At 40.3% G+C, this 15906-nt stretch overlaps 1 protein-coding gene across 1 annotated transcript in view; it reads left to right on the top strand.

Annotated features, from left to right (window-relative positions):
• Window positions 1–15906, top strand: part of LHFPL4 (LHFPL tetraspan subfamily member 4) — a 93128-nt gene that overhangs the window by 1673 nt on the left and 75549 nt on the right. The gene's annotated exons all lie outside the window — the stretch shown is intronic.

The following is a 15906-nucleotide window of genomic DNA, read 5'->3' as shown; positions in this document are numbered from 1 at the left end:
TTGATCCAGGACTTACTTTCCATGCATTATATTATTATTGTTATTGTTGTGGTTATTGTTATTATGGCCCTCCTCATCCTAGGAAGAAGTGGACAGTATGGTGCCACAAAAGAGCCCTCTGCCATTCAACATCTTGATCCAGGACTTCCCTTCCATTCATTATGTGTACTCATGTTGTTATTGTTATTGTTGTTATTATTACTCTCCATCCTGGAGAGAAGTGGCCAGTGTGGTGCCACAAAAGGTCCCCATGCTATTCAACTACTTGATCCAGGACTTACTTTCCATGCATTATAGTATTATTGTTATTGTTGTGGTTATTATTATTATGACCCTCCTCATCCTAGGAAGAAGTGCCCAGTGTGGTGCCACAAAAGGGCCCCGTGCTATTCAACATCTTGATCCAGGACTTACTTTCCATGCATTATAGTATTATTGTTATTGTTGTGGTTATTATTATTATGACCCTCCTCATCCTAGGAAGAAGTGCCCAGTGTGGTGCTACAAAAGGGCCCCGTGCTATTCAACTTCTTGATCCAGGACTTACTTTCCATGTATTGTTATTGTTATTGTTGTGGTTATTGTTATTATGACCTTCCCCATCCTAGGAAGAAGTGACCAGTATGGTGCCACAAAAGGGCCCCCTGCTATTCAGCATCTTGTTCCAGGACTTGCCTTACCATGCATTATGTGTAATCATGTTGTTATTGTTATTGTTGTTATTATTACCATCCATCCTGGAGAGAAGTGGCCAGTGTGGTGCCGCAAAAGGTCCCAGTGCCATTCAACATCGTGATCCAGGACTTGCCTTCCATGCATTATGTGTACTCATGTTGTTATTGTTATTATTGTTATTATGGCCCTCCTCATCCTAGGAAGAAGTGCCCAATGTGGTGCCACAAAAGGGCCCCGTGCTATTCAACTTCTTGATCCAGGACTTACTTTCCATGCATTATATTGTTATTGTTATTGTTATTGTTGTGGTTATTGTTATTATGACCCTCCTCATCCTAGGAAGAAGTGCCCAGTGTGGTACCACAAAAGGGCTCCTTGCTTTTCAACTTCTTGATCCAGGACTTACTTTCCATGCATTATATTATTATTGTTGTTGTTGTGGTTATTGTTATTATGACTCTCCTCATCCTAGGAAGAAGTGGCCAGTCTGGTGCCGCAAAAGGGCCCAGTGCTATTCAATAATGTGATATGTGTACTCATGTACTGTTGTTATTGTTACTTTTGTTATTACCCTCCTAATCCTGGAGAGAAGTGGCCAATGTGGTGCCACAAAAGGGCCCTGTGCTATTCAACATCTTTATCCAGGACTTGCTTTACCATGCATTATGTGTACTCACATTGTTGTTGTTGTTGTTGTTGATGTTGTTGTTGTTGTTACCCTCCTCATCCCGGACAGAAGTGGCTAGTGTGGTGCCACAAAAGAGCCCTGTGCTATTCAATAATGTGATATGTGTAGTCATGTTCCTATTGTTATTGTTGCTATTATGGCCCTCCTCATCCTAGGAAAAAGTGGCCAGTGTGGTGCCACAAAAGGCCCCCGTGCTATTCAACATCTTGATCCAGGTCCTGCCTTCCATGCATGATATTGTTATTGTTATTGTTGTGGTTATTACCTTCATTTTGTTATTGTTATTGTTTTTAGTATTACCCTCCTCATCCTGGACAGAAGTGGCTAGCATAGTGCCACAAAAGGGCCCAGTGCTATCCAACATTTTTATCCAGGAGTAGTAGTAGTAGTAGTAGTAATTTTATTGATTAACCCTTAGGCCATATCACAATATCAAACAAAACAACAAGACTTGATAAGACTTGATTGCACTCTATGTAGTAAGTTAAAATAAGACACTTACAACAATACAGTAAATAAATAAGGTAAGATATGATAAAACTAATATAACTGAGTATGTACATCATATTTCCTCATCACCCCTACAATTTACCCCTCTCAGCCCAACATATATATTGTTTTGCTTAAATACAGAACTGTTTTATATGTTATTCTTTATCCAGGACTTGCCTTCCATGTGTTATGTGTACTCATGTCATTATTGTTATTGTTGTTATTATTACCCTCCTTGTCCTGGAGAGAAGTAGCCAATGTGGTGCCGCAAAAGGGCCCAGTGCTACTCAACATCTTTATCCAGGACTTGCCTTCCATGTGTTATGTGTACTTGTGTCGTTATTCTTATTGTTGTTATTATAACCCTCCTCATCCTAGAGAGAAGTGGCCAATGTGGTGCCGCAAAAGGACCCAGTGCTATTCAACATCTTTATGCAGGACTTGCCTTCCATGCCTTATGTGTACTCATAGAATCATAGAATCATTGAATTGGAAGAGACCTTGTGGGCTATTCAGTCCAACCCCCTTCCAAGTAGCAGGAAAATTGCATTCAAAGCACCCCTGACAGATGGCCATCCAGCCTCTGCTTAAAAGCCTCCAAAGAAGGAGCCTCCACCACACTCCAGGGCACAGAGTTCCACTGCTGAACAGCTCTTACAGTCAGGAAGTTCTTCCTCATGTTCAGGTGGAATCTCCTTTCCTGTAGTTTGAATCCATTGCTCCGCATCCTAGTCTCCAGGGCACCAGAAAACAAGCTTCCTCCCTCCTTGTGTTGTTGTTGTTGTTATTGTTGTTATTATTATCCTCCTTGTCCTGGAGTGAAGTGGCTAGTGTGGTACCACAAAAGGGCCCAGTGCCATTCAACATCTTTATTGAGGACTTGTCTTCCATGCCTTATGTGTACTCATGTTGTTGTTGTTGTTGTTGTTGTTGTTGTTGTTGTTACCCTCCTTAGCCTAGATAGAAGTGGCCAGTGCTATTCAACATATTTATCAAGGACTTGCCTTCCAAGAGTTATGTGTACTCATGTTGTGATTGTTATTGTTGTTATTATGACCCTCCTTGGCTTAGAGAGAAGTGACCTAGAGAGAAGTGGCCAGTGCTATTCAACATATTTATCAAGAACTTGCCTTCTGTGAGTTATGTGTACTCATGTTGTGATTGTTATTGTAGTTATTATGACCCTCCTTATCCTGGAGAGAAGTGGTCAGTATGGTGCCACAAAATAATAATAATATAATAATAAACGTTTTTTATATCTCACCCTGTCTTCACAAGGACTTGGGATGGCTTACAACAGAATCAAGTCACATTACATACATAAGCAGAAACCAAAAAGGCAAGATATAATATATAACCAACAATCATAAGAGTTCAGGTGCAGCAGGTAAAACAGCTGAGCTTCTGAACTTGCTGACTTGTGGTTAGCCCCAACTTCTACCAACCTAGCAGTTTGGAAACATGCAAATGTGAGTAAATCAATAGGTACCACTCTAGCGGGAAGGTAACAATGCTCCATGTAGTCATGCCGGCCACATGACCTTGGAGGCATCTATGGACAACCCTGGCTCTTCAGCTTATAAATGGAAATGAACACCACACCCCAGAGTCAGACATGACTAGACTTAAACCTTTACTTTTAATCATAAACAAAAAAATTAAAAAATGATATCACAATAAATAAATACACTGGTTAAAATTATACTGAGTATAAAACATATTGAACCGTGGAGGCAAACCTGTTAAAAACCAATAGGTATTAATAAGGCTAAAAGACCACCATCATAATAAAAAGTAGTCAACCATTTTTGTAAGCCAGCTTCCACATCCAGGTTTTTAATTCTTCCCTAAAGTTAGCTAGAAAGGGTGCCTGTCTGATTTCTTTAGGGAGAGCATTCCAAAGCCAGGAGGCCACCACCAAGAACATCCTTTGCTATTTGGGCCACCACCCAAAAGGGCCCAGTGCTTCAACATCAAGGTCCCAAACCAGGACAGGCACACATTGCCTTCCATGCCACACATTGCCTTCCAGAATAATAGAATAATAAGAATTGTAAAAGACCATATAGGCCATCTAGTTCAACCTCTGCCATGCAGGAAAAGTACAATCAAAGCATCCTCGAGAGATGGCCATCCAGCCTCTGTTTAAAAGATTCCAAGGCAGGAGCTTCCACCACAGTGTGATGTCACTATTCAGCATCTTTATCCAGGATGTGGACAACATCTTCAGAAACCCCAAGCTGAACACGAGCCAACAGTGGGATGTGGCAGCTAAAAAAGCCAATGCAATTTTAGGCTGCATCAATAGGAATCTAGTGTCAAGGAAAGTCTTAGCTCAGGCATGGGCAAATTTGGGGCATCCAGGTGTTTTGGACTTCAACTCCCACCATTCTTAACAGCTGGCTGTTCGGAATGGTGGGAGTTGTAGTCCAAAACACCTGGAGGGCCCAAGTTTGCCCATGCCTATCCTAGCCCTACTCTGTTCTGCTTTGGTCAACCTCACCTGGAATAACATTGTGTTATAAAATGGAATGTATCCAGAGAAGGGCAACCAAATTGATCAAAGGTCTGGGAGCCAAGCCCTATGAGGAACAGCTGAAGGGAGCTGGGTATGTTTAGCTTGGTGAAAAGGAGCCTGAGAGGGGACATGAGAGCCATGTTTCAATATTTGAAAAGATGTCTCATTGAGGAGGGGGGAAGCTTGTTCCTTGCTGCTCTGGAGATTAGGACATGGAGTGATGGATTAAAACTACAGGAAAAGAGATTCAACCTAAACATTAGGAAGAACCTCCTGATGAAGAGCTGTTCAGCAGTGAAATATGCTGCCTGGGAGAGTGGTGGAGTCTTCTTCTCTGAGGGTTTTTAAGCTGAGGCTGGATGGTCATCTGTCAGGGTACTTTGATTGTGTCTTTCTGTGTGGCAGGTGGTTGAACTGCATGGCCCTTGTAATTCTCTGATTCTGTTATTATTATTATTATTATTATTATTATTATTATTATTCTACACAGTAGACTCTCAGATAATGAACACCCACGGGGGTTGGTAGATGCCAGTTAACTGGGAATCTGGTTCCTTGATATAGCTACCTAACTTATTTCACCATCTGAAATTGTTTGGATTTATAAACTGGCATTAAGAATTTTATGGAGATATCCATGTGATTACAACAACCCAGAGCTTTGAGTTATGAATCTGGAGTAGGGGATTCTGGGCATTGTCTTCCAAAAAGTACAACTGAATTCTTCAAGTCCTTGAAAAGGCTTATGGTTATTTGCATCAGCCATTGTTGTTTCTTCAGCCTGTTTAGAATAAGAGAGCTGGAAGAGACCACAAGGACCATCTAGTCCAACCCCATTCTGTCATGCAGGAACACACAATCAAACACTCCCAACAGCCTCTGTTTAAAAAACCCCAAAGGAAGAAACTGCAGCACACTCTGAGACAGCATATTTCACTGTTAAATACATTTTACCATTAGGAAGTTCTTCCTAAAGTTTAAGTGTAATCTCTTTTCCTGCAAAAACAAGCTAGACCCCTCCTCAATATGACATCCTTTCAGATTTTTAAACATCCATATCATGCCCTTCTCAGGCCTCCCGTCTCCAGTCTAAACATACACAGCTCTCAAAGCTGCTCTTGACAGGGCTTGGCTTCCAAACCTCTGACTATGCTGGTCACTTTCTCTAGACACACTTTAATTTGTCAGTATGCTTCTCAAAGTATGATACCCACACTGGCTTGCAGGCTCTCTCTCTCCCATACTATACCATACCGATCAACTCAGTAGTGAATTGATATTCATATTGAAATACAGCCATTCAAAGCAAATGAAGACAAATAAAGACAGGCTTAACTGATGAGGAAAAGGAAAGAGATCAAACACGTGTGCCTGGATCCAGCTGCTTGCAGGCAGGAGCCAAAGCATGACAACCACACACTGGCCGTATATATACTCTTTTTAAAAAATGCTTACATAAAATCATAGAATCATAGAGTTGGAAGAGATCTCATGGGCCATCCAGTCTAACCCCCTGCCAACATTATTTTTTAGTTTGCGTCATGTTGTGTTTATGGTTAGCTGCCTTGAATTGGGAATTCTTCCCTAGTTTGGGAAATCCTATATTGAAAGAGTGTACAGAGAGTCTCTTCTTTGCAAAACTGAACAAACAGCAGTTCCAGATTGCCTTGGTCTAAGTGGTAAGTACTAGAGTAGAATTGTTTGAATAACATATGAAATATTGTTGCATCACATATATGTGTGTGAGTCATGGGATGGAATATTATTTGTCTTCTGGCATTCTTCAATAGGATGTGGAATAAGAGAGACATTTGATGCAATTGCATGCAATAAGTTCTCAAACTTTGATGCTCAGATATTTTGACCCACAGAACCCATTATTCATTAGTCGTGATCACGTTGACTTGAAAGCAATGTTCTGAAGTCCAAAAAATCTGGAAGGCCAAGCCTTGAGAACCATTGATCTTAGGTTTAGCTCAGGTCAGGGCTGAAAGAAGCCCTGATTTGCCTGTAACTTTTTTTTCTGGGCTCAGATAAATGATTACGAACTGTCTCCAGCTTAACTAGAAAATTCCTCGGACTTTAATTATGAATGTTTCAAAGACTTAATGATTTAAAATGAGCTCAAAGACCAAATCCTCGCCATGGGGAGCTGGACACATAATCCTCAGGATTGGTCAAACTCCTTACTGCCTCTGTCCATGTTGCTAAAGGGAGGGGAAGGGAGAAAAAGACAAATGAAAATGTTAATTGGTTGCAAAGCTTAGGAAAGCTTTGAAGTCATAACAACACACACACACACAGAGAATGACATGGAGTAAGATTTCATGATCACTTTAGGGCATATGGGTCAAATTTCTTTTAAAAATGGAAATTATTGTATACCATTTTGAGGGATTTCAGCAGATATACTTTATAATGAAAACAAGGACAATGAAGGTGTCTTCCTTGCAAAATGGAGGTAGGAAGACCTTCCTCTTGTTATCAGAGAATTTTTCAAGTTTACGCTCTGGGCTCAGACCCAGCTGCCAGGCCAGCCTAAGGAAGAAAGACCTGAATCCCAAATGAGACAAGCTGCCTAGCTCAGCATTCTGGGAAGAAGCAGTGAGTTAATGCTTGGTTAGCAGGAATGGGGATGTCTAAAAAAGAGCTAAGGACAGTCCAAGAAAACTATATGTCTGTGACTATTAGAATTTTACTTAATCTGGAAGGATGGACTGGTGTTGCTGGGGTTTCACTGTTCCCACAGCAAGCATTTTTAAATTATGGGAAAGGGCATTTTCTCCACCTTAGCAGAAAAATCCGGATATTATAGTTTGTATTTCTTGTATAGCAGTTCCTGTAGGCTAAGAAAGGATTCTGGTCAACAAGAGAGATAAATCGTTGTATCCACGAGGTGTTGTTTGAGTCTTTTGGAGGCTAACATACTTATCAACTGGGTGTGGGACTTTTTTAAAGCTTCCATGTGTCTCATAAATTGAAAAAATATATCCCCATGGCATAAAACCATTGCAAAACACAACAGTTTTGCTCTACTTAAAGCCTACCATTAAAATACCTCCAAATGACTCATAATTGATATCAAAAGTGACACAACATCACTTATACTCACACTGCACGTATCATTGCATCCTCCTTGGGTGTGTATGTGTGTGCAGATATTAATCCCTTTCCCCTCTGCAGTTGTCCATTTCTCCTATAAACTCTGATTTTAACATCTGCAGGAGAGTTTGTTGGCTTCATCTCCCCATCTATCAGATAGAGGGAAAATGGCTTTAAATCTAAAGTGACCCATTTAAACAAGCAACTCTATTGTTTAAACAAAAAAGAAACATGTGATTTTTCTTTTCTTTTTAACCCTGGCATGTGAAATGTGTAGCTCCCCAGATGTTTTTAACGCATAACTCCCATCAGCATAGAAAATAGTGAGGAAGAATGGGAGTTGTAGTTCAACAATAGCTGGAGTGGCTTATTTGCACTCAATGAATTCTTTTTTCCATTTGTCTTTTGGAATAAACATGACCCGATAGAATAGTCTTCTTGGATCCTTCGAAGGGCAGTGAGGCCAGAAGCCAGAAGAAGAGAGTTGATGTGAGTTGTAAGTTTCTTTTTAGCAGATATAGTGCAAAAGAGAGAATAGAATGAGAGCCAGTGTGAACTACTAGTTAAGAGTACTGGACTGGGGAGGTCCAGGTTCAAGCTCATACTGCCATGAAATTCATTTGGGTGGCCTTTGCTCAGTCTGCCCTACCTAACAGGTTGCTGTATAGATCAAATGGAGGAAGAGAGAGTCATGTATGTTATCTTCATTTTTGCAGAGAAAAGCGGGGAGAGTAAATGTGACTAATACATTATGCTGGAGTCCTTGGAGTCTGTTACAGGACCCCCATGGATACCAAATTCCATGTATACTCAAATCCCATTATATGCAATGTTGTAGTAAAATGGTGTCACATATAAAAGAGCAAAATCAAAGTTTGTGTTTTGGATTTTGTTTTGAATATTCTCAAGTTGTGGGTGGTTGAATTCATGTATAAAAATCTATGGATACAGAGGACTGATTACACATTAAATTAAGTTAAATTGGGAATAGAGACTATCCCCATTGCCCTTGTCAGGCAAGAAAATGCAATAATAATAATAACAACTTTTTTTGTATCCCACCTCCATCTCTCCAAAGGGACTCGGGCAGCTTACATATGGCAAAATGTGTCTTGAACAATGCATAATAAACACACAATATAATACAAGATAAAACCAATAACATAGAAAACAAAGGTTGAGCTCAAAACAGCACCCAATAACCTATGATGAGAACTGTTGTAAAACATAGCCAACTGCAAACAGGAGCAGGGAATAAGAAGGTGCAAATTTTAGCTAATGAACTAGGGCAGTGGTTCTCAACCTGTGGGTCCCCAGGTGTTTTGGCCTACAACTCCCAGGAATCCCAGTCAGTTTACCAGCTGTTAGGATTTCTGGGAGTTGAAGTCCAAAAACATCTGGGGACCCCAGTTTGAGGACCACTGAACTAGGGCATGGGATGAAAGTGCTGTGCTGTGACATTAATTGCGGACCATTGACTAGGGTTAGAAGAGAAATGTTTCTAGATTAGAATGTTGAACACTGTCGTGTGGCAAACAGCCTATCATGTTTTTGTAAATTCTAATTGGGTTCCTCCAATAAAGTCTTATCCCTAAAGAGGGAGAACCAGTGGATCTTGTCACAGTTATTACTTCAACTGCCATGGGTCAGTGCTGTGGGGTCATGGGAGTTGTAGTTCGGTGAGGCACCAGTACTTTTTGTCAGAGAAGGAGAGTGATCTCGAAATACTACGACTTCGATGACTCCATAGCATGGAGCCATAGTGCTTAAAGTGGTGTCAAACAACATTAATTTCACATGTAGATGTGCCCCAAGGATGTCACCATATGCTTTTGCCAAAAACCCCTCCTCCTCCTCCTCAGTTAATGTATTAAAAATCCATCATAAAATATACATCAATAATTGAAATTACTAATTTCAGCTTCCAAAGATGTCACAGAGAAGGAAAGTAACAAAGATACAGAATTTGGTAGAGTCACAGGTAAGAGAACTACTGAAAAAATATGAGGATGGTCTGCCAGATGCCCAACTATTAGATGATAACATCTTTTTTTAGCCCATTAACCACCTTGTTCTAACCAGTTAAGTGATTAATGAGCCAGTGATAGTTAATAAAGCAGTCTGCAAAAGAGGTGTTATTTTCAGAATATCTACCAAAGGTGTAGCAATTTGTCTTCGCCTAAATGCCAGGGAAACAATTCTATTTGCTTTTCTTGCAGGGGAAGGGACAGGTGTATTTTCTGAATGTCTTACTGTGCTGGGAAATACACAAATTTGTTTGCAATAACACTCGGTCATTTCATAAAGCTCTATTTTATTTACTGGATAAATTGTTCAGCAGAATATTCTGATTTGAATGATTTAGCAGTTATTCATCCAGTTAATCAGAAGGTAAACAAAAGTCTGAGTACTTGTGTGCCAAGGAACATATAAAGCATGCTTAGCAGTTGCATAAATTATTATAAGGACTGAGGTAGGACAATATGACCACAGAGATAACAGCCTGAAGAAAAAGACTTGGTGCACATTAGGTCAAGGTTATCAATATGGAGGAAATAGAATGAAAATATTAATCCTACCCTGCACTAATCATCCATGTTTCATCTCCAGACAACTCCAATGCTGCCTTCAAAATAAAATGCGCATATTCACATGTAAGAAAATAGTATTGTGTTTTGTAAAGATAATGTTTCACCTAAATGAGGAGTTGTAACAGCTAATTCTATTGTAGTCCAAGGTGAAGCTAGATATTTTAAAAAATAAAATTAAGTTTAGAAATAAAAGGAAGATTTAGGAAACAAAATGACTATATACAATATATACAGACTGGAAGTCAAATCTATCCATCTTCAAAGGATATCACCTCCCTGCCCTGAAATAGGGTGCCTCTACAGTGTTGAATTAATGCAGTTTGGCATCAATACTGTGGCTCAGTACTGTGGTATCATGGGAATCACAATTTGCCGAGGAGCCAATAGTTTTGAAGAAAACGCTAAAGACATTGTGAAACTACAGCTCCCATGATTCCACAGCACTGAGACATTGCAGCTAAAGTGGTGTCAGACAGCATTAATTCTATAGTGTATAAGTAAGGCTTTTTTGGCTTACCATTCCCAGAGTCTCCCAAGTTGTATGATCAGAATTGTGGTAATTTTTGCGCTAAAAAAGTATTTTTTCCCAAGCTCTCAATTTGAGAAATCATTTCAGATGACTAAGATGAAGGACCCCCATATTCTTGTTTGTTTGTTTAATATAATAATTTTACCTGGCTTTCCAAAGTAACTTACAATTAAAATCAACAGCAAGCTATATCATAAGAAAGTGTGTGTATATGTGTGCATGTTTCTGGGTAGAGGAATATGGTGATATTTGCAGTTCAGTATCCCACTTGCATACTTTTGTATGCTATGAGGTTCTCCTCCCATAATATCCCTAATTTTCCTCCTAAAACTAATTATCAGACCTTCCAAAATAAAAGAAAAAAGCCAAAATCCATATTCAGATAACTGCAGTGAGGTACATGGGGAGCAGGGGGCAAATGCAGCATTAGCAACCAATTAGTGCCTGACTGCAGTTTCCTTTTTGTTGAATTTCAACATCCACAAACTCTAATAATTAACAGTATTGTAAGTGGATGATGAGACTTGTAATCACTAGCAATTGGGGTGGGGAATTCCTATTGGGAAGTACTCCTAGTCCGATCTTTCCAGCTGCTAATGGCCAAAGAACCAGGCATGTGGGGGGGGGGGGCTTGGGGGGGCTTCAGCCCCCACCCCACCCCCAAAATTCTCAGGGTGGTCCACAAGAAGGCCTTCCTGGTACATTATTTAAACTGTTATGTTTATTCATATCATGATCTGATCACCATGCTCAATATATCCCATATGCATGGGGGTATTAGGGTAACAATACAAAAGGTTTGCTAAGGTAGACCCTCTTTCACTCAGACTCAGCCCCCCCCCCCCCGAATCAAACTCAGCTCCCCCTGAAACAAAATCCTGGCTACGGGCCTGCAAAGAACCTTACATTATTCTTGCCCAGTGGTAATTGGTTTTATTTTCAAGAGGACTTCAAGACAAAAAAAAAAAAACTGGACAACATAAATCCCTGAGAGGTTTGTAGTAACTGTGAGTAATGAGAGCAGGATTTTTTTTTAAAAAAAAAAATTAATTCCTACTCTTAGGAAATGTGAGGTGGTCCTCTCAGGCAGGAGTTTTGAGTAGTCAGAAAATAAGAGAAATTGTGTCTTATTTCATTATTGTATATATTTATTATAAGGCAGAAAACATGGAGGCAGTGACAGACGTTGTATTTCTAGGCCCAAAGATTACTGCAGATGCAGACTGAAGCCAGGAAATCAGAAGATGTTACTTCTTGGGAGGAGAGCAATGACCAATCTCGATAAAATATTTAAGAGTAGAGTCATCACACTGGCAACGAAGATCCACATAGTTAAAGCAATGGTATTCCCCATAGTCACCTAGGGATGCGAGAGCTGGACCATAAGGAAGGCTGATGAAGGAAGATAGACGCTTTCGAACTGTGGTGCTGGAGAAAAATTCTGAGACTGGCTTGGATCATGAGAAGATCAAACAGGAAATAAAGCCCGACTGCTCACTGGAGGGAAGGATATTAGAGGCAAATATGAAGTCTTTGGGCCATATAATGAGAAGACAGGAAAGCTTAGAGAAGACAATGATGCTGGGGAGAAAGGAAGGAAAAAGGAAGAGGGGCCGACCAAGGGTGAGATAGATGGATGGTATCCTTGAAGTGACTGGCTTGACTTTGAAGGAGCTGGGTGTGGCCACAGCTGACAGGGAGCTCTGGCATGGGCTGGTTCATAACATCACAGTCAGAAGTGACTGGATGAATAAACAACAACAAATTACAAGGGATAGGACTTTCTGCCCCCAGTACAAAATGACTTGATTGGTTTTGGATTCTGTGCACCTGATTTTGGTGGGTGGGTTGATGTGCCCACCCTTTGGCTGGTGGGATTGTGTTTTGAACAACACCTGTCCTTAGGTGGGAAACAGAAAGGGTCCAGATTTTGTTTCTGCTCAGTATTCTTTGGAAATATAACTCTAGAAAAAAGAAGGGAAACATGGAAGTATTTTGAGAATGCAATTTTTTTAGGTTATTTCTCATTGGAACTGCGGAATGGGAGTCCAGTTTAGTGCCACCTCAGACTGAGTTGCTTCCATCTCTGTTTGAAAACACTTTCAATCTTTGATGCCTAATTAGTGCCCAACAAATCAGGGAAGGCTCTAATTAGGGCTTCTCGGAAAACTCCAGATAAAGAACTGCCTCCCCTACCCCCCAAAGGAAGCAGAATCTAATTAAGAGGAAGGATGCTCTGCTATTCCAAACAGAAAAACCAAGCCATCTGCCCTCTTCAAACAAAAACTGAAAAGCCAAAACCCAAGTAACTCAGGGCTGGGGATCTTCATAAAATTTTGCTGATTATTATACAACCAGATGCTGGACCATGTTCCAGGATGAAAAAGGAGAGATGGGTGGTTTTGGGGAGGGGGAGGAAATCTTCAAATGGGTGACCATATCCCAGTCTGGCTCCCACACAGTCTTTTTTCAGAGCAAGCGAATAGCAAGCCCAAGGTCTTACATAGCACTGCTGTCTGCCAGAGTCCTCCTTGCCCCACCTTCTCTTCCTCCACAGATGCCACTTGTCATCTTTAATTGTGAGCCTTTGGGGATGAACACACAGAGATGCAGTAGGTGATGACAGAAGTGGTGGCTAGCGGGACTAAGAGAGGAGCGGCCATTGCCATATGCACATATCATAGTCTATACCTTGGCGTAGTTCTGCAATGGAAATGAGGAACAGCTGCATTTCTCTCTAGTTATCTGGGAAGCTGCTTAGGTGGCTGAGTTCCAGCTGGCTCAAAATGGAAAACCAGGCACAATTACCTGTTTGAACCATAATTCCCAGATTCCTCCACAGATCCAATAAATGAGCAAACAAATAAACATATATAAAGCCAACAACAAGTAAGTGAAAGACCACATTTTTTTTAATCTGAAGGAACACCTTTTTAGGAATCTTTAAGTCCCCTTCTACCCTGCCATGTAAAATCCGGATTATCTGCTTTGAACTGGATTATATGGCAGTGTAGACTCATATAACCCAATTCAAATTATCTGATTTATATTATCTGATTTGATAATCTGGATTATATGGTAGTGTAGAAAGGGCCATAATATTCCAATTTTACAGTAGTAAACCTCCACCAGAGGTTGACCATAGAATTGCACTGGAGGACCTACGAATGTTTAGAGAAGTCTCCTCTTAGATCCTCCTGTGGAAGTTGACCATAGAGTCATGTTGGGGGACTAGAGATTCCTCGAGATTTTAATCAAATGTTCGAATAATCAGATCTGAAAAAAATCAAACCTCCATATGTGGAGGGATAATTGTGTGTATATATAAAGAGGTGGTGGTGGTGGTGGGGTTACGGACTCAAAGATAAATAAATACATTTTCTAAACATCCACTTCTCACTGATATCAGGTGGCTGGTTGTGGTGGTAACTTGATAATGTGGGAAAGGAACTCAGGGTTGGATATACTTTGGGACCCTAGTGTAGCAACTCTCTGGCACCAAGATTTCTATATACTTCTTTCTTTATTCATTTATACCAACTTTATCGACTTCATCCTCTACTTCTTCTGACCCTTCCACACAGTCATATAACCCAGAATATCAAGGCAGATAATCTACAATATTTGCTTTGAACGGGATTATCTGAGTCCACACTACCATATAATCCAGTTCAATGTGTATTTGATACAACTGTGTGAAAGAGGCCTTGCACACCACTTGTGACAGGTATTAACAAATAGAACCCATAATAAACTGCAATTTCTTTGTAAAACAAAAACATTGTGATAAATGCAGACGAAGATGATAAAATATTTGAGGTTCTGCTGGATAGTGGTGGCAAGCAGACCATGGAAAGGTTATTTTTTTATTGTTGTTATTGTTGAAGGGTAGAACTGTTTGTGCCACAAGGCTGTCCTGCTGCTCTGAGGTATGGTATGCTAAGGAAGTATCCAGGTGGCAGTCCAATTCATTTCTGTATGTATGTGGAACGATGGATGGAGTTGCCATTTTGTTGTTGTTGTTGTTGTTGTTGTTGTTGTTTGCTTTCATGTTGTTTTGATGTGTGACAGCCATGTCACAAGGTTTTTTAGGGTTGAGAGAATGTGACCCATCCAAGGTCATCCAGTGGATTTTCATGACTGAGCAGGGAATTGAATCCTGGTCTCCGGAGTCATAACCCACCATGCAACCCTGGCTCCCTGTGCACTTTTGTGGCATGCTCCAGGCCTGAACTCTGGTACTGCAAACTGTTTCAGAGCTTTGGGTCAGATAGGATTTAATCTTCTCTGTCTCTTGAGCATTGGTGAGAAGAGAAGAGGTAAGAGAACATTGATCAGGAATGCTGTGGTATAACCATAGTACAATATTTGGTAATTACAGTTCTGGTTATTTTGTGTTTGTATCACGTGAAAAACTCTGCTCAGAGTTTTTGATATGCTACTCACATCCAAGTTAGACTGCCATAATGAAATTAATATGAGGGTTTCTTTGGAGATGATTTGGAAACTTCTAATAATGCAGAACCCAGTTACCTGGTTTTAGTCAATCAAAACCTTTGCAACATTGTTTCGTATCCTGATAAGCACATGCACATGAGTATGTTTTCCTTACTTGTGTGCATGTCCTTTTTGGGGAGACTGTGGGAGTTTGCATTGGCTTCTTCCACAGCATTCAATTTACTAAACCCCCAGGATGGGATCACAGAACCAGACATGAAATGATGGCATCAGCACTGAGATCCATCTGGGTCCTTTGAAGATATCAGTGCTGCTATAAGCATTTCAGGCCTGATATGTTTCTGTGATTCTGCCTGTTCAGTTTGAAACAAGGAAAGACAGTGCTGAAGGAAGGCCTTCAGAGGCTTTTCAGTAAATTCGGTAAATAGCAAAAGTCCACATGCAGAAATACTATGTTATGAGGAGCCATACAGGATTGTACAATACCAATTGATTCCATTATCTAACAGCTCCTTCCAGCAGGACATTCTTCCTAATGTTTAGGTGGAATCTTTTTTTCCTGTAGTTTGAACCTATTGCTCCATAACTTAGTTTTTGGAGCAGCAGAAAACAAGTTCGCTCCCTCCTCATTATGACATTCTTTTATATAGAAACATGACTATCATGTCCCTTCTCAACCTTTTTCTTCAAGCTTTATGTACACAATTCCCTTAGCCACCTCTCATATGGCTTGGCTTCCAGAACTTTGATAATTTTGGTTGCCCTTCTCTGGACACATTCTAGCTTGTCAATATCCTTTTTGAATTTTGCCTAGAACTAGATAGAATATTCCAGATAAGGTCTAATCAGAACA

Source organism: Anolis sagrei, chromosome 2 (assembly GCF_037176765.1).
Source record: "Anolis sagrei isolate rAnoSag1 chromosome 2, rAnoSag1.mat, whole genome shotgun sequence".
Taxonomy (NCBI): Eukaryota; Metazoa; Chordata; class Lepidosauria; order Squamata; family Dactyloidae; genus Anolis; species Anolis sagrei.
Note: the sequence above shows the minus strand (reverse complement) of the source record. Positions and strands in the feature narration are given on the sequence as shown.